The sequence below is a fragment of the Gossypium hirsutum genome, chromosome A11 (assembly GCF_007990345.1).
Source record: "Gossypium hirsutum isolate 1008001.06 chromosome A11, Gossypium_hirsutum_v2.1, whole genome shotgun sequence".
In the NCBI taxonomy this organism is placed as follows: domain Eukaryota; kingdom Viridiplantae; phylum Streptophyta; class Magnoliopsida; order Malvales; family Malvaceae; genus Gossypium; species Gossypium hirsutum.
Window position 1 is genome coordinate 55,552,566 of NC_053434.1, and position 18,846 is coordinate 55,571,411.

The 18,846-nt window shown below is 35.7% G+C and overlaps 1 pseudogene; it reads right to left on the minus strand.

The window, feature by feature from the left end:
• Window positions 1-339: 339 nt before the first annotated feature.
• LOC107959179 (DEAD-box ATP-dependent RNA helicase 37-like) lies at window positions 340-18,495 on the minus strand (annotated as a pseudogene).
• Window positions 18,496-18,846: the final 351 nt, after the last annotated feature.

Sequence of the window (18,846 nt, forward strand, 5' to 3'; positions counted from 1 at the left end):
GAAATATAAGTAGCGTGCATAAAGAATAGGAAAATAAAACAAAAATATGCATATTTAAATACAGGGTTCTATCACTGTGAATGGTAGTTGCAAGAAAACCATTTATGCATAGCCAATGTTCCAACAAAACAGCTCCCTTATTGTTTCAACAAAAACTAATATAAGAGCTTGCTGCAAGAATAAGATTAAAAAGTAAAAACAAAATGGAAACTATAGTCAAATTCACAAAACCATAGAGAAGACAAATGATTTACAAGTACATTTGATCTGAGTCATATAGGAATTTCCATTAACATCTTTAAAATGAATGTTAGAATTACAAATCAATAATATCTTACCCTAGACACCATTTGCTTTTTGAGCATAAAGAAGGTCCATACGGTGACTTCTTTCTTTAGGTTCAAGAACATATTCTACTCTATGCACAATGAAATCAGTACTAGATCCAACTCGGCTCATAGCCATGAAAATATATTTTGCAAGAAAATCAGAGGTCATTTTCTGCATGCACAAAAAATCGAAAGCCTGAATAGCAGTAGTCTAGACCCTAAAGTTAAGAGTGAACATAAAACATGATTGAAAACCAACAAACTAAAAAACAAAAGTATGCCAAAGAAATCAATTTTTTCCCTAAGAGCAAATAGAACATATAGTTTCACTCTGACCAGCAAAATTAGAGTGCAATATTTTTCTTGTCTGAGAGTTGATATTATGGCACTACTGTATTAGATAATTCTAATTAAAATAAAAAAATAATAATGAGGGGTAAAATGAAAGGAAATAGGAAGGATGGAAATGTACTTGTTGGTTAATAGGAGCACCTCCATAAACAACAACTACCATAACATCGATTTATAAGAGAACTTCTAGCCTTCATCATGTATCTGCAATAATAGTCATAAAACATAAATTCCAAGATATAAATAGAAGCACAAATTATCAATTTCAAAAATATGACACCTACTTGCATTGAGAGGCCTTTGATAGGAGAGAGAATAAGAGGTAGTAGGTATACTGTACGTGCCCCGGTAACAGTCTTTGAGGAACCTGGCCTCTCTTAATTCCACTAATAATTGGAAAACAAAAGGCGTATCTCTTTTCAGAAACAATCTGTGCACATGCCATTAAATCCCACCTTGCAAGTCAAATGGGGATGGCATACTGCAGAACAGGTGTTGGCTTCACATACATGCACCTTGGGATGTTTAGATTTAACGTTTCGCCCTAATCAATCCCCGCAAAATTATTGATAGGTGGCGGCACATTATCACTTCATGTTTCTACGAAAATGTCTTCAAAGGCATCAAAATTGATCCTGGTACTCTCTTGCTCACTAAATACCTGCTCTACATCGTCATCATTTCCAAATGAATTTGGCTTCCCTCCCTATACAACTCCTACCACCAATTCTGCCACCCCATCCACCAATTCGACTACCACCACTACCATTGTCATACCCTAATCGGTTGTTATAATCATCCCTTAGAGCAGTCCAAGGAGATTTATCATATCTAGGTCGATCATTACTTAAAGTAAGGCCAGATGAAATAGGAGCAGGTGGATTTGCAGAAGGTGGATGATTTCGAAGATGTGGAGGAACGTAAACAGGTCGACCACCAACGGAGGTGGTACCAACAGCTCCATTGCTAGCAAAAGAACCAACATCTACATTCTCAGCTGCAAAATCCACAGTCAAATCTACCTATGGTGTTCTTGTAGTCATCATAATTCACAAACACCAAGATTTCAAAAACTTTAACAAACCCCTTTTTTTGTCCAAATACAAGAATTCACTTCAATGTCCCATTAAAATCCACTAAAATATTTTCCAATATGGAAATTGTCAAACCTAATCAAATCATACAAATAAATTAAAAATAATCCATGATACAAATAATGATATCAAACTTACATCATCAGTCTCCCAAATGTAACATGTCAATCTAAAAAAAAATAGTCTTGTTATATTTAGTAGCATGATAAAATAGAATGTGGAATAAACAAATTAGTATGCGGAAAAAATGTTGATTTATTGCAACATTGATTGGCAAAAGACAAAACAATAGCCTATTTATCACATAATCAAACCAAAAAAAATCTCAAATGCAAAACTATGAAGAATATATATAACCCAAAAAGAACGGGGAAAAGAAAGAGATTTGATATGTTAAGACGAAAAACCAACAAAAGTAATGCTACTTCTCATAAAAGATTCAAATGAATTGATGAGTTGAAGTTTCATTTACAAAGAAAGTATGAAAAGGGACCAAAGCCTAAGCACGAGAAAAGCCTGAAATTTAATGTTAAACGAAGGAAGATCCCAACACCAACCAAGAAAAAAAACGACAGGGTGTAAAAAACACTCAAACTATTTAAAAAAAATCCTCAAATTTAAAAAAAAAGTAACTAAATTCATGCTTTTTTTTGTACTTAATTAGGTATTTGAACTGCCAAAATGCATAAAAAAAACTCTCAAAACTTTTTCAAAAAAAAACAATTTAACCTCTTCTTGTTTTTGTACTCAATTGCCAAAATACATAAAAAAATGTTCTTTGATCGTAAACTTTAACAGTTGATCATTAAAGTTAACTGCCCCTAAATTTTTTTGTTAAAGCCACCCCGTGTCACAACCACGACGTGAGATGTGGCAAAAAATTATAAAAAATAAAAATAAATAAAAGTTATTAAACTTTAATAAAAATTATAAAATATTTAAAATTTACTAAAAATTAAAAAACAATATAAAAATCATAAAAAATATAAAATAAAATAAAATTTTATAAAATCATAAAAAAATTATAATATGCATCAAAAATGCCTTTTAACCATTAACTTTAATCGTTGACTGTTAAAGTTAATGACCCCCCCAATTTTTTCCAATTAAAGCCATCACGTGTCGCAACACAGCGTGACATATGGCGAAAAATGATAAAAAATAAAAATCAATAAAAATTATAGAAAAATTATAAAATGTTTCTTTTGGTATGATAACTTTTATAATTCTTTTACGAATTTTATATTTCTTTATACTTTTATCATTTTCTTACGACTTTATAAATTCTTTATATTTTTTCTATATTTCTATATATTTTATAATTTTTTTACGATTTTTATAATTTTTTCTAATTTCTAATAAAAATTAATGTTGTAGGCCAATTTTAGCTCATTTACATCAAAACCCAATTTAGCCTTACCTAACCCACTAAAATTAAACCCAAAACCCAAAATCTTAACTACCCAAAGCCAAATTTACATCAAAACCCCAATGGCCCAAACCCTAAGCCCAAATCAAAATAAAAAAACCTAGCCCACAACTTAAACTTTTCTCAACTAGCCACACCTTTTCCACCACCAACTCCACTAGCCACTCTTTTTCCACCACCAACTCCACTAGCCACACCTTTTCCACCACCAACTCCACTAGCCACTCTTTTTCCACCACCAACTCCACTAGTCACACCTTCTCCACCACCACTTGTACCTACAAATGAAGACATAAACAATAAAAAAATATTTTGTAAATGGCTATATAAGCCTTCTCATATTTTGTATATGGGGGGAATTTTTTTTTAGAGAGTTTTTGGGAGAGAAAGTTATTGTAAAGGATTTTTGGAGAGGTTTCTTTTTAAAGTAATTAAGGAGAAGAGTTATTGTGAAGGCTAGTTTTTAGAGAAGCTAGTTTTTTTTTAAGATTAATCAAAGATCAAAGCAAAAGAGGTTTCTTTGTCTATTCTCATTTTAAGTTCTTTGTTTACTTATTGTTTTCCTTTCAATCTTATTTTGTTTCTTTTATACAAAAGTAAAAAATAAAATAAAAGGAGGAAGCTTACCCATTTTTACCGAAAAAGTTTTTTTGAGGTCCGGCTGCCGTGTACGGTGGCACTGGCGGCGGTCCGGCGACCGGACGATGGCCGACCTTGTGGCCGAAAATCATCCACCCTCTCCCTCTCTCTCCTTTTTTGTTATTATTATATTTCTTGATATTATATTATATATATTCTTTTAATATATTAGGTACATTTTAAATTCTATATTACGTGTATATATATATTTTATACTATTTTATGTATATATCTTTAATATTATATTATTTATATTTTTTTTTTTACATGTTATCTTATGTATATATCTTAACTATATTATCTATGTATTTTTAACACTATATTATGTACATTTTTATTTCTATTTTATTTTTTATTTGTCAATATTAATTATTATTATTCTAATATTTTGATATTTTAATATTTTATATTTTATATATTTTATTATTCACATCATTATTCGCATTTTTTTGACAATAATATTCTTGGATTTTTTTACTATCATTTTAAAAACTTTTTACATTTTAATTTTAAGAATAAGGCAATGTACCGATTTTAACATTAAGTCATCGATTTCATCGCTATGTTGGGTGAAATTAATCGGCTCGTGTTAAAAACGGGACGTCCTTCTAAAAAACAAAAAAACTTGCAACTTCTCATTTCCTTCAATCGGATCACACTTAAATGTCAAATTGAATTCGTATTTTTGAAAATCAAGACAACATGTGTTTAATAAGATACCAATTTTGGGCGTCACGAGGGTGCTAATACCTTCCTCGCGCGTAACCGACTCCCGAACCCTAAATTTTTTCTGGATTTTAACGTAGACCTAAACTCAACCTTTTATTTGTTTTAATAAGAGATCTAATAGGTGTCCGATCACACCTAGGAAAAAGGATCGGTGGCGACTCCCTGTTTATTTCAAAAATCAAACGTCAAATTTCAAACTTTTTTTCAATAAATCGCCACAATTAGCGACCAAGCTAAGCTAAAATTTTTACGTCGCTATAGCTGGCGACTCCACTGGGGACAGCCTTTTTGAGAGTCGTGTCTGGAATTAAACACGTTTTGTCAAAATTTTCAAATTTCCTTGTTCAAAGTAAATATTTGGTCGTGATCCGAAAATCTCGTTTTCAAAATTCATGCATTTGTATCGTGCTGTAAATATTTCTTCTAACTTGCTTATTTGGTTGTTTTTCAATTTTCAATTTTTATGGTTTTAATTTTGGTTTAGTTTCTTTAAGTGAAACGTAAAGGTTTATGAGTTGTTCCCCACACACCGTGCACTTACATTTTCGCATAACATGAGCTCTCTACCCAGGCTCCGTCCGTTTAAGTGAAAGTAAACGCTACGCCTTCGTGAGTTAACTCGTCCCTCCGCACAGGCTAGTGAATACTTTCGGGTTACATATGACTTATGCTTTCGTGAGTTAACTTGTCCCTCCGCATAGGCATAAGTAAATGTAATCCCTCGAATTGAACTCGTGAGCCTGTGATAGGCTATGACCGAGGCTCCGTGTTAATCTTAGCAGATGATAGTACGGGCAATTCGAGTACCTATCTAGAACCAAAACCGCATATAGTGAACCATACGAGCCATCCAACTAGAGCCATGCTGAACCTCCGTCCATTTAGTAGTCACCAAAATAAGTGCACGGGAGGAACGCCTCTTACCTTTTGCACTTTCGCTTTCTATGCAAGGGAATCGAGTCCATTGGAGAAAGTAGCTTAATTTGTTAGATTTTCCACAATTTTTCTCTGATCATATGTGTTTTGCTAACCAATGTTGTTTGTCTGTACTTCTATTTTTCATCATGCATCATAGACATCTTGTTAGGAAATGGTTGATTAGAGATTGGTTGCCAAAAAGGGGTTTTTGATAGAAGAGTCAATTACACGAGTGACCGAAACGTTGTGTAATAGACTCTTTTGATTAAGGAAATGCCTAAATAGGGGCTATCTTGAAATTAACACCAATTTCTTGCATTTCTTTCATGACTAACAGTCATTTGACATTCATGCATTCATTCATTCATTGCATATTCCATACTCATTCGCTGGGGTTAAAACATACAATTCGCTAGTTGTGCATACCATACGGGAAACCAGGGACATTCCACGAAAAACTGCCTAGCCTTTAAGAGAAGAGTTCAATGACTCATTGATGCAGGTATCCTACGATTCGATAGTGCCAGTAATGCAACTGGGAACCCATTCCCTAACCATATCGAAAGGGATGTGAGCATAGTGGGGAAAGTGGACGAATGGAAAGTCAGAAGATGTGTTTCGGAAATAAGGACGCCTCTGTAGAAAATCTGGAAGGTATTGGTTAAGAAAGGATTTCTTTGTCACCCCGATAGAATTCTCGGAGAAGAAGGTCAAAGTTTTTGCAATTTCCATGGAATTGTGGGACACGACATTCAGTCGTGTGAGGAATTTAAAAGGTTGCTTCAAGACCGGATGGATAATAAGGAGATTAAGATCCTTAACAAAAGGGAAGAGACCAATGAAAGAGAAGTATACGCCTCTGATAGCCAGTCATCAGGTCCCCCTTATAGCGCTGATCAACCGTTGGTAATTTATTACGATGCGACGAAAGAACCGGTGAAACCAAAAATGATAATCGAAGTACCATCTTCTTTCCCTTACAAGGACAATAAAGCAGTACCATGGAAATATGACGTTAATATCGTCACACCTGAAGATGAAAAACCCAAAGCCATGACTGGAAGCGTCGGGGAATTAGGTCATTTCACTCGTAGTGGAAGATGTTATTCGAAGGAGATAAAGAAGAACAGTGACTTGAAACAGAAAGGAAAAGCACCGATGCATGTGACCGATGATGAGCATGAAACTGCGCCTGAACAAGAAGCTAAAAATCCTGTGGACGAAGAGGAAGCACAGGAATTCTAAAATTTATCAAGCACAGTGAGTACAACGTGGTAGAACAATTGAGTAAGCAGCCAGCGCGAATCTCGGTATTATCTCTGCTGTTGAATTCAGAACCACACCGAAACGCTCTGCTGAAAGTGTTAAATCAAGCTTATGTGGCAAACAATGTATCCATTGAAAAATTGGATAGGTGGATGAACAACTTGAATGCGGATAATTTTATTTCTTTTAGTGATGATGAAATACCGCCCAATGGTAGAGGCTCAGTGAAAGCATTGCATATCACAACCCGTTGCAAGGGCTACATAATACCGAACGTGCTCATCGATAATGGTTCGGCACTCAACGTTATGCCTTTGGCCACGCTTTCCAGAATTTCGATGGATCTGTCCTATTTAAGGCCCTGTCATTCTACGGTAAGGACATTCGACAAGACAATGCGTGAAGTCATGGAAAAAATTGAGATCCCTCTGGAAGTGGGTCCCTACATATATGATGTCGAGTTCCAAGTTATGGATATTACATCCTCAATAACTGTCTTTTGGGAAGACCCTGGATCCATTCTGCTGGAGCGGTCCCATCATCCCTCCATCAAAAGGTGAAATTTATCATGGATAGCTGTTTGGCCACTGTCGAGGGAGAAGAAGACATTGTCGCATCTATCTCTGCTGATGCGCCATACCTTGAAGTGAGCAAGGACATAGTGGAATGCTCCTTCCGATCCCTTGAATTCGTCAATGCCACATTCTTCACTGAGGGAAATAAAATTCTTGTGCCTAAATTGTCGAGAAATTCTAGAATGGGTGTCAAGTTGACTGTAGGAAGGGGAGCTCGAGTGAGAAGAGGTTTAGGGAGATATCTGCAAGGAATAGTCAGGGCTCTAAAACCAGTGCATCATAAGGCCCGATACGGTTTGGGGTTCCAGCCGGACATGCGTCAAAGAAGAAGACAGTGGAAGAAAGATCAAGAAAGAAGGATCGCGAGAACCTTAGGCCGAGAACCAGAATGGGAGCCTATGGAATTCCCTCCTTTGTCAAGAACATTTACGTTTACGGAAATGATATACCCGAGGCAGGACAATGCACAAGGCACAATGTTAATGATCGAAAAGGGGTTTTCAGAACATCAGTATAAATGTCATTGACAAAGGAGCTGACACAAGTAAAGATGTCTCAAGGATACGCCTTTGTCCCCCTGGTTTCATGTTGAACAATTGGACTGCCGAGGACCTTCTTGTAGTTTATAAGTCTTCAGAGTAATGCTCAAACATTAACATTCTATTGTGTCCTTAGATATAATAGAATTCTTTTGTAGGAGCTTGCATTCGCTCTTTATCATTTAAGTGAATATCAATGAAGATGCATTTTGTCACGATTTTTCGCATTATCACTAATTTCATAATCATTTTCTCATTTCATAGCCTATCCTTACATTTGCCTCATTACCATGACATAACATTTTGTTTGTTGTTTCCAATACTTGGATGTCCCCCGATAGCTTCCTTTTCCATTCAACTTTCAGGTGCTCAGATATTGACGACATGAATAAGCCCGTTACGAATCTTGAAATTGATTTTGAGAAGGCTGTTTGCTTAGGAGAATTTGAAGCCGAAGAAAATGCTGAAGATTATGTCTCGTCTCCTGAATTGTTAATAATGGTGGAACAAGAGGATAAACAGGTTCTGCCTCATGAAGAATCTGTGGAAACAATAAATTTGGGCACTGAAGAGAGGAAACAAGAAGTGAAGATTGGGACTTCTATTTCAGAAAGTACCAGGCATAGTTTGATCACTTTACTCCGTGAATATAAAGATGTTTTCGCGTGGTCATACCAGGACATGCCAGGGCTAGATGAAGATTTAGTGGTCCATAAGCTCCCATTAAAGCCAGAATGCAAGCCCATCCAGCAAAAATTAAGACGGATGAGGCCCGAAATGCTGTTGAAAATAAAAGAGGAACTCAAGAAGCAATTTGACGCTGGCTTCCTACAAGCCTCCAAATATCCAGAATGGGTGGCTAACATAGTCCCGGTACCAAAGAAAGATGGAAAAGTACGAATGTGCGTGGATTACCGTGACCTGAATCGAGCAAGCCCAAAAGATAATTTTCCCTTGCCACATATTGACACGTTGGTGGACAACACAGCAAAACATTCATTGTTTTCTTTCATGGATGGATTCTCGGGGTATAATCAGATCAAGATGGCCCCTGAGGATATGGAGAAAACTACCTTCATAACAATGTGGGGAACGTTCTGTTACAAGGTGATGCCATTCGGGTTAAAGAATGCTGGGGCAACATATCAGAGGGCTATGGTAACGTTATTCCATGACATGATGCATAAAGAAATAGAGGTCTATGTCGACGATATGATTGCTAAATCCCGAGGGGAAGAAGAGCATGTAGTGAACCTGAAGAAATTATTCGACAGACTGAGAAAGTTCCAGCTAAAGCTCAATCCGGCTAAATGTACGTTTGGGGCTACCTCGGGAAAATTGCTGGGCTTCATTGTCAGTGAAAGAGGTATCGAAGTTGATCCAGATAAAATAAAAGTCATCCAAGAATTACCACCTCCGCGCACGCAAAAGGAAGTTAGAGGATTTTTAGGGAGATTAAACTACACCGCCCGATTTATCGCTCAACTTACCAACCAATGCGACCCAATCTTTCGGCTTCTTCGAAAACATAACCCGGGAGAATAGAACAAGGAATGCCAGGTGGCCTTTGATAAGATAAAACAATATTTGTCCAGTCCTCCAATGCTAATACCGCAAACTCCTGGAAGACCATTGATATTGTAATGGGTTGCGTACAGGGGCAACACGACGAGTCAGGAAAGAAAGAAAAATCGATCTACTACCTCAGCAAAAAGTTCACTGAATATGAGGCAAAATATTCGTCCATTGAGAAATATTGTTGCGCTCTAGTTTGGGTAGCTCGAAGACTCAGAAAATATATGTTGTATCACACGACATGGCTAATTTCAAAGCTCGACCCAATAAAATACATGATGGAATCGTCGACACTATCAGGAAGAATGGCACGATGGCAGATCCTCCTTTCGGAATATGACATTGCCTATGTAAGTCAGAAGTCGATAAAAGGGAGTGCAATAGCTGATTTCTTAGCAACTCGAACGACAGAAGAATATGAGCCTTTAAGATTCGATTTCCCAGACGAAGACTTAATGTGCATCACAAAAATAGAATCCGAGTCATCAAAAGAGAAGTCATGGAAGATGTGCTTTGATGGTGCGTCAAATGCTTTAGGGCATGGAATTGGAGCAATCCTGGTATCACCAGACGGGAATCATTATCCGTTCACTGCAAGACTGAACTTCTTCTGTACCAATAATATCACAGAATATGAGGCCTGTATCATGGGGCTTCGTGCAGCTATCGAACGAAACATCGAGATCTTGGAGGTGTACGGGGACTCAGCCCTAGTGATTTACCAAATCCGTGGAGAATGGGAAGTGAGGGACTCAAAATTGATTAAGTACAGCGATTTAGTGGCTGGATTGATCAAGGAATTCAAAGAAATAACTTTTCATTACTTCCCACGAGAAGAGAACCAACTGGCTGATGCCCTAGCCACTTTGGCTTCAATGTTCAAAGCAAGTAGAGAAGCAGAAATAATGCCCCTCAAAATGAGCATATATGAGGTCCCTGCACACTGTTGTAGCATTGAGAAAGAAGTAGATGGACGGCCTTGGTTCCATGATATCTTAGAATATATCAAGAATCAAAGGTATCCCGAACAAGCGAATGAGAACGATAAAAGAACAATTAGAAGAATGGCAGCGGGATTTGTTCTTGATGGGGATATCCTGTATAAAAGAGGAAAGGATCAGATGCTTTTGAGATGTGTGGATGATGTTGAAGCCAGAAAAATACTTGAAGATGTCCATGAGGGAATTTACGGAACGCATGCCAATGGTTTCAATATGGCCAGAAAGATCATGAGACTCGGTTATTATTGGCTGACAATGGAAAATGACTGCATCAATTTTGCCAGAAAATGCCACAAATGTCAAATCTACGGCGATAAAATTCATGTAGCCCCTTCACCCCTTCATGTCATGACTTCTCCGTGGCCTTTTTCTATGTGGGGCATGGATGTCATAGGGCCAACTTCTCCAAAAGCTTCAAATGGACATCGATTCATTTTTGTGGTTATCGATTACTTCACAAAATGGATTGAAGCCGCTTCGTTTGCCAACGTGACGAAGACTGCAGTGTGCAAGTTTTTGAAAAAGGAAATCATTTGCCGATATGGTTTGCCTAAAAGAATCATCTCAGATAATGCCACGAATCTGAACAATAAGATGATGAAAGAAGTGTGCGAGCAGTTCCAAATAAAGCATCATAATTCCTCGCCCTATCGCCCAAAGATGAACGGGGTTGTTGAAGCAGCTAACAAGAACATTAAGAGGATCATTGGGAAAATGACGAGACATATAAAGATTGGCACGAGAAACTTCTATTTGCTTTGTTTGCATATCGCACATCTGTGCGAACATCTATAGGAGCAACTCCTTTCTCTCTAGTCTATGGAATGGAAGCTGTGCTACCTATCGAGGTTGAGATCCCCTCTCTGCGAGTATTGATGGAATCAAAGTTAGAAGAAGCAGAATGGGTTCGAGCTCGATATGATCAGTTGAACCTCATTGAAGAAAAACGTCTAAGGGCAATTTGTCATGGGCAAATGTACCAAAAGAGAATGATCGCAGCCCATGACAAGAAGGTACGACCAAGAGAGTTCCATGAAGGAGAACTCGTTCTGAGAAAGATTCTCCTAATACAAAAAGACCTGCGAGGAAAATGGGCACCAAATTGGGAAGGACCATACGTTGTAAAAAAGGTATTCTCAGGAGGAGCTTTAATCCTTACCGAGATGGATGGGAAGGAGTTACCGAATCCGGTGAATTCAGATGCGGTGAAGAAATATTATGCTTAAGATGAAAACCCGAAAAGGGCATCTTAAAAAAAAGGGGATTAGGGCGAAAACCCGAAAATGGCGTCTTGATTAGTACAAAAAGATTAGGATGAAAACCCGAGAGGGCGTCCTAATGAAACAAACCTGGCGGTCGAACGATAGGTCAAGTAGTGAGACTACAGTATTTGAAACACTTCTGAAAGCTCGAAATTTTCTACGCAAGAAGCCATGCTCGAAAAGATTATTGATTGAGGAACGTGGAAGAGTTCATGTGTTGAATATCTAGAGCATTTGTATCCGTTGAATACGACCTTTTCTTTCTTTTTGACATTTTTACTCTCATTGGTTAACTTTCTTTGTTTGCCACATTTGAAATAAAGGAATATGAGATATCCTTTTTGTCCCTACCTGACCATTTTCATGCATCTCATTATGTGTTTATTTAATGATAAATAGTGAAATGACATACTCTAAACAAAAGAAATGTCAAGCATTACCCGGATAAGAATTTGATAAGTGCAAGATCTTCAAAGCAAGAACAAAGTTTAACCAAGGGCAAAAGGGTGATATCTGAGAAACGTCGATTACTCGTAAAGCTCGAAGACAGGTATGAGGCCTGAAGAGAAGGTCAAGAATCAAAGCAATGAACGCAGATCCTCAACAATCATGGCGAAAATGACATACGACCAATATGCTTAAGGAGCACTGCATAATCATGTAGGCATAAAGGCATTTAAGACAAACATGTGCATATCATGATGACATCATGCATGGCATATACAGGTAATCCAGTAAAGCAAGAAATCTTGAATGAAAGTCGCACTGAATCAAAGGAAAAGACACCCGAGTTCTACCAAAGGACTGGTTTTGGTATTTTGATGTTTAATATTCATGCTTTCCAAGGAAAATCAACTCATGTTGCGAGAGATGAGTTGAGCCTCAAGACACGTTGAGGTATTTTTAATTTTTTTTTAAAAAATCAACTCATATTGCGAGAAGTGAGTTGAGCCTCGGGGCACGCCGAGGTATTTTTAGTTTATGTTTTAAATTGACTCATATTGCGAGAGGTGAGTTAAGCCTTTTAATTTTTGTTTTTCAAAATCAACTCATATTGCTAGAGGTGAGTTGAGCCTCAGGACACGCTGAGGTAATTTCAATTTCTGTTTTCAAAATTCAACTTATATTGCGAGAAATGAGTTGAGCCTCAAGACACGTTGAGGTATTTTCAATTTCTGTTTTCAAAAAAAATTGACTCATATTGCGAGAGGTGAGTTAAGCCTTTTAATTTTTGTTTTTCAAAATCAACTCATATTGCTAGAGGTGAGTTGAGCCTCAGGACACGCTGAGGTAATTTCAATTTCTGTTGTTAAAAAAAAATCAACTCATATTGCGAGAAATGAGTTGAGCCTCAGGACACGCTGAGGTAATTTCAATTTCTGTTTTCAAAATTCAACTTATATTGCGAGAAATGAGTTGAGCCTCAGGACACGCTGAGGTAATTTCAATTTCTGTTTTCAAAATTCAACTTATATTGCGAGAAATGAGTTGAGCCTCAAGACACGTTGAGGTATTTTCAATTTCTGTTTTCAAAAAAAAATTCAACTTATATTGCGAGAAATGAGTTGAGCCTCAAGACACGTTGAGGTATTTTCAATTTCTGTTTTCAAAAAAAAATCAACTTATATTGCGAGAGGTGAGTTGAGCCTCGGTTCACATGCTGAGGTATTTTTAATTTCTGTTTTTAAAAAAAATCAACTCATATTTCGAGAGGTGAGTTGAGCTTCAGATTACACACTGTGGTATTTTTTTCAATTCATATTGCGAGAGGTGAATTGAGCCTCAGGACACGCTAAGCTATTTTCAATTTCTTCTTTTCAAAAAATCAACTCATATTGCGAGAGGTGAGTTGAGCCTCGGGTCACACGCTGAGGCGTTTTCAATTTCTACTTTTCAAAAATCAACTCATATTGCGAGATGTGAGTTGAGCCTTGGGTTTACATGTCGAGGTATTTTCAAAATCTACTTTTGCGAGAGGTGAGTTGAGCCTTGGCTCACGTGCTGAGCTATTTTCAATTTCTGTTTTTAATGTCTAGTTTTACAGAGTCAATTCATATTGCGAGAAATGAGTTGAGCTCAAGATCACATGCCGAGTAAAGAATCAATATTAGAGCTGATTGAAGACACCATATTTTGTCTCCCTGAAGTTGCAGTAGAGTTAATCGAGGATATCAGATCTTGCCTTTCTAAAGTGGCAGAAGAGAAGACCCAAAACATTATCTCACTGAAGCGATAGAAGAGCATATTGAATTACATTGGAACAGATTGAAGCTACAAGGCATATCTCCGAATTTGCAGTGGATTGAACCAAAGCTACAAGATGCGATGGACTGGAAAGAGACTACCTGGATGAGAAGAGCACCAAAGAAGTCCATACTTAGCAAGACCGGGCAAAATTGGCCTTTCTTTATATCTTTGCTCTATTCTCGTTACACGATAATAAGCAAAGAGGGGCAGCTGTTGTAGGCCAATTTTAGCCCATTTACATCAAAACCCAATTTAGCCTTACCTAACCCACTAAAAATAAACCCAAAACCCAAAATCTTAACTACCCAAAGCCAAATTTACATCAAAACCCCAATGGCCCAAACCCTAAGCCCAAATCAAAATAAAAAAACCTAGCCCACAACTTTAACTTTTCTCAACTAGCCACACCTTTTCCACCACCAACTCCACTAGCCACACCTTTTCCACCACCAACTCCACTAGCCACTCTTTTTCCACCACCAACTCCACTAGCCACACCTTTTCCACCACCAACTCCACTAGCCACTCTTTTTCCACCACCAACTCCACTAGCCACACCTTCTCCACCACCACTTGTACCTACAAATGAAGACATAAACAATAAAAAAATATTTTGTAAATGGCTATATAAGCCTTCTCATATTTTGTATATGGGGGAATTTTTTTTTAGAGAGTTTTTGGGAGAGAAAGTTATTGTAAAGGATTTTTGGAGAGGTTTCTTTTTAAAGTAATTAAGGAGAAGAGTTATTGTGAAGGCTAGTTTTTGGAGAAGCTAGTTTTTTTTTAAGATTAATCAAAGATCAAAGCAAAAGAGGTTTCTTTGTCTATTCTCATTTTAAGTTCTTTGTTTACTTATTGTTTTCCTTTCAATCTTATTTTGTTTCTTTTATACAAAAGTAAAAAAAAAATAAAAGGAGGAAGCTTACCCATTTTTACCGAAAAAGTTTTTTTGAGGTCCGGCTGCCGTGTACGGTGGCACTGGCGGCGGTCCGGCGACCGGACGATGGCCGACCTTGTGGCCGAAAATCATCCACCCTCTCCCTCTCTCTCCTTTTTTGTTATTATTATATTTCTTTATATTATATTATATATATTCTTTTAATATATTAGGTACATTTTAAATTCTATATTACGTGTATATATATATTTTATACTATTTTATGTATATATCTTTAATATTATATTATTTATATATATATATTTTTTTACATGTTATCTTATGTATATATCTTAACTATATTATGTATGTATTTTTAACACTATATTATGTACATTTTTATTTCTATTTTATTTTTTATTTGTCAATATTAATTATTATTATTCTAATATTTTGATATTTTAATATTTTATATTTTATATATTTTATTATTCACATCATTATTCGCATTTTTTTGACAATAATATTCTTGGATTTTTTTTACTATCATTTTAAAAACTTTTTACATTTTAATTTTAAGAATAAGGCAATGTACCGATTTTAACATTAAGTCATCGATTTCATCGCTATGTTGGGTGAAATTAATCGGCTCGTGTTAAAAACGGGACGTCCTTCTAAAAAACAAAAAAACTTGCAACTTCTCATTTCCTTCAATCGGATCACACTTAAATGTCAAATTGAATTCGTATTTTTGAAAATCAAGACAACATGTGTTTAATAAGATACCAATTTTGGGCGTCACGAGGGTGCTAATACCTTCCTCGCGCGTAACCGACTCCCGAACCCTAAATTTTCTCTGGATTTTAACGTAGACCTAAACTCAACCTTTTATTTGTTTTAATAAGAGATCTAATAGGTGTCCGATCACACCTAGGAAAAAGGATCGGTGGCGACTCTCTGTTTATTTCAAAAATCAAACGTCAAATTTCAAACTTTTTTTCAATAAATCGCCACAATTAGCGACCAAGCTAAGCTAAAATTTTTACGTCGTTATAGCTGGCGACTCCACTGGGGACAGCCTTTTTGAGAGTCGTGTCTGGAATTAAACACGTTTTGTCAAAATTTTCAAATTTCCTTGTTCAAAGTAAATATTTGGTCGTGATCCGAAAATCTCGTTTTCAAAATTCATGCATTTGTATCGTGCTGTAAATATTTCTTCTAACTTGCTTATTTGGTTGTTTTTCAATTTTCAATTTTTATGGTTTTAATTTTGGTTTAGTTTCTTTAAGTGAAACGTAAAGGTTTATGAGTTGTTCCCCACACACCGTGCACTTACATTTTCGCATAACATGAGCTCTCTACCCAGGCTCCGTCCGTTTAAGTGAAAGTAAACGCTACGCCTTCGTGAGTTAACTCGTCCCTCCGCACAGGCTAGTGAATACTTTCGGGTTACATATGACTTATGCTTTCGTGAGTTAACTTGTCCCTCCGCATAGGCATAAGTAAATGTAATCCCTCGAATTGAACTCGTGAGCCTGTGATAGGCTATGACCGAGGCTCCGTGTTAATCTTAGCAGATGATAGTACGGGCAATTCGAGTACCTATCTAGAACCAAAACCGCATATAGTGAACCATACGAGCCATCCAACTAGAGCCATGCTGAACCTCCGTCCGTTTAGTAGTCACCAAAATAAGTGCACGGGAGGAACGCCTCTTACCTTTTGCACTTTCGCTTTCTATGCAAGGGAATCGAGTCCATTGGAGAAAGTAGCTTAATTTGTTAGATTTTCCACAATTTTTCTCTGATCATATGTGTTTTGCTAACCAATGTTGTTTGTCTGTACTTCTATTTTTCATCATGCATCATAGACATCTTGTTAGGAAAGGGTTGATTAGAGATTGGTTTCCAAAAAGGGGTTTTTGATAGAAGAGTCAATTACACGAGTGACCAAAACGTTGTGTAATAGACTCTTTTGATTAAGGAAATGCCTAAATAGGGGCTATCTTGAAATTAACACCAATTTCTTGCATTTCTTTCATGACTAACAGTCATTTGACATTCATGCATTCATTCATTCATTGCATATTCCATACTCGTTCGCATATTCATTTTGATAATTGAGTGAAAAAAAAATACATGTGCTTTATTGTTTTTTTGTGAAAAAGTTTAAGGATCTTTTTTATGCATTTTGACAGTTCAAGTACTTAATTAAGTGCAAAAAAAAAGAGTATGGGCTTAATTACTTTTTTAAAAAAAATTTGAAGACCTTTTTGATGCATTTTAAAAGTTTAAGTATCCAATTAAATATAAAAAAAGACGATTTAATATATATATTTTAACTTTGAAAGCTTTTTACACCCTTAAAAAAAACTCTTTAATATTTTTCAGACAAGCTGATAATAAAATGAGGTGAAATATTGTTGTTTATAATAATACATATATCTATAATAAGAACTATTGTTAAAATCATTTATTAAGTATACACAAAGTTAATGGGATTTTTATTAATTGAGCGACTAAGGCTATATTTAATAGAGCTTTTTGAAGTACTTTTGAAGAAAAAAAAATGCTAAACAATGAATTTTTGAAAGAATTTTTTGGTTTTTCAAAAGCATTTTTCTTAGAGAAGTTATAATTTTTAACTTTTTTCTCCTAAAAATATTTTTGATAGTTTTATTACGTTTTCGTTTCTCCAACACATGATACTTTCCTTTCTTTGGTTAACTGCTTAAAGAACATTTAAAATTTATATTTTATATATTAAAATATTAACAACAAATTATAATAAATTATTTTTTATGTTCTTATTAAAATATTATAATATTAATTAATTTGAACATTATTTAAATGTTTATTTATTACTTTATAAATTATGTCTAAAATAGGTATTTTATTTTTCAAAAGTATTTTTTAACAGCAATACTAAATAACTAAATTTTAAACAAAATTTTTTAAAACTACTTCTTAAAATAACATTTTCAAAATACTTTTTATAAATATTTCTCAAAAACAATATTAAACTAGCCCTAACTACATGAAAGCAATAGTTGTCGTCACTTTATAATTTTCATTGTATTTGAACAAAAAAGGACCCTCTTCTGCGGTTATTTTCTTAACACGTGAAGTGTAATTATCATAATACATGCTGCTCAAGCCAAGCTCATTTTTATTGTTGAGTTTTAAAATGAAGAATAAATACAAACCCACAAGTCAAAAGGTGTCGACTAAAACTAAGTTTTGTGGTTTTAATGTTGGTAACAATCTCCCAATAATGAGAGATTAAATTAAGCAAGAAAGTTATAAACATCCCTTACAAAATTCAAAGTCCAAAACAAGATAAAATTTAGTTTAAAAACACAAAATTATAATAACTCCACTTAAAAATAACTTTAAAAATGCTACTCCCCTTTTTGGCAAAAATCAAAAGACGGTCTTCAAGGTTCTTCAATTTCTAAATCTCCAGTGTATTGTAGTAAGTCAACCTTCCTCTTGTTGATGCTGACAAGGAAGGAGTTCAGGAAGCCCAATTCAACATGAAGGTTCTTCGAGGTGCAAACTCTTTGTGCACGAGACAGAGTATTAATGACACCAAATGCGAGCACTTCAACCTCCTCTCCAGCTTCTTTAGCACCAGGAGCTTCAATTGGGATAGTGTCATCCATGTGTCTCCCAGTATCAATTTTGATATTATATTTTTTTTTATCAAAAAGGGAATTTCTAAGAGTAAAGCTGCATAATCAAATTGGTGACAGGGTAGGTGGGTACTCCAAATATTAAATAAAGAACAATAAACACATAAGACACAAGAAGATGATTACGTAATTTAGTTTTTCTACATCTGTGGAACTTAACTTAGTGAGAAATATACATTTTCTTCAATAATTACAAAGTGAATCTACTCAATCACATTTCCCGTGATCGTTTTCCTCACTCTTGCACTTCAAAGATACAATACCCTCACCACTATGATCACCCTTTGTGATCATAGCAAGTAAAACCACAACAAACCGTTT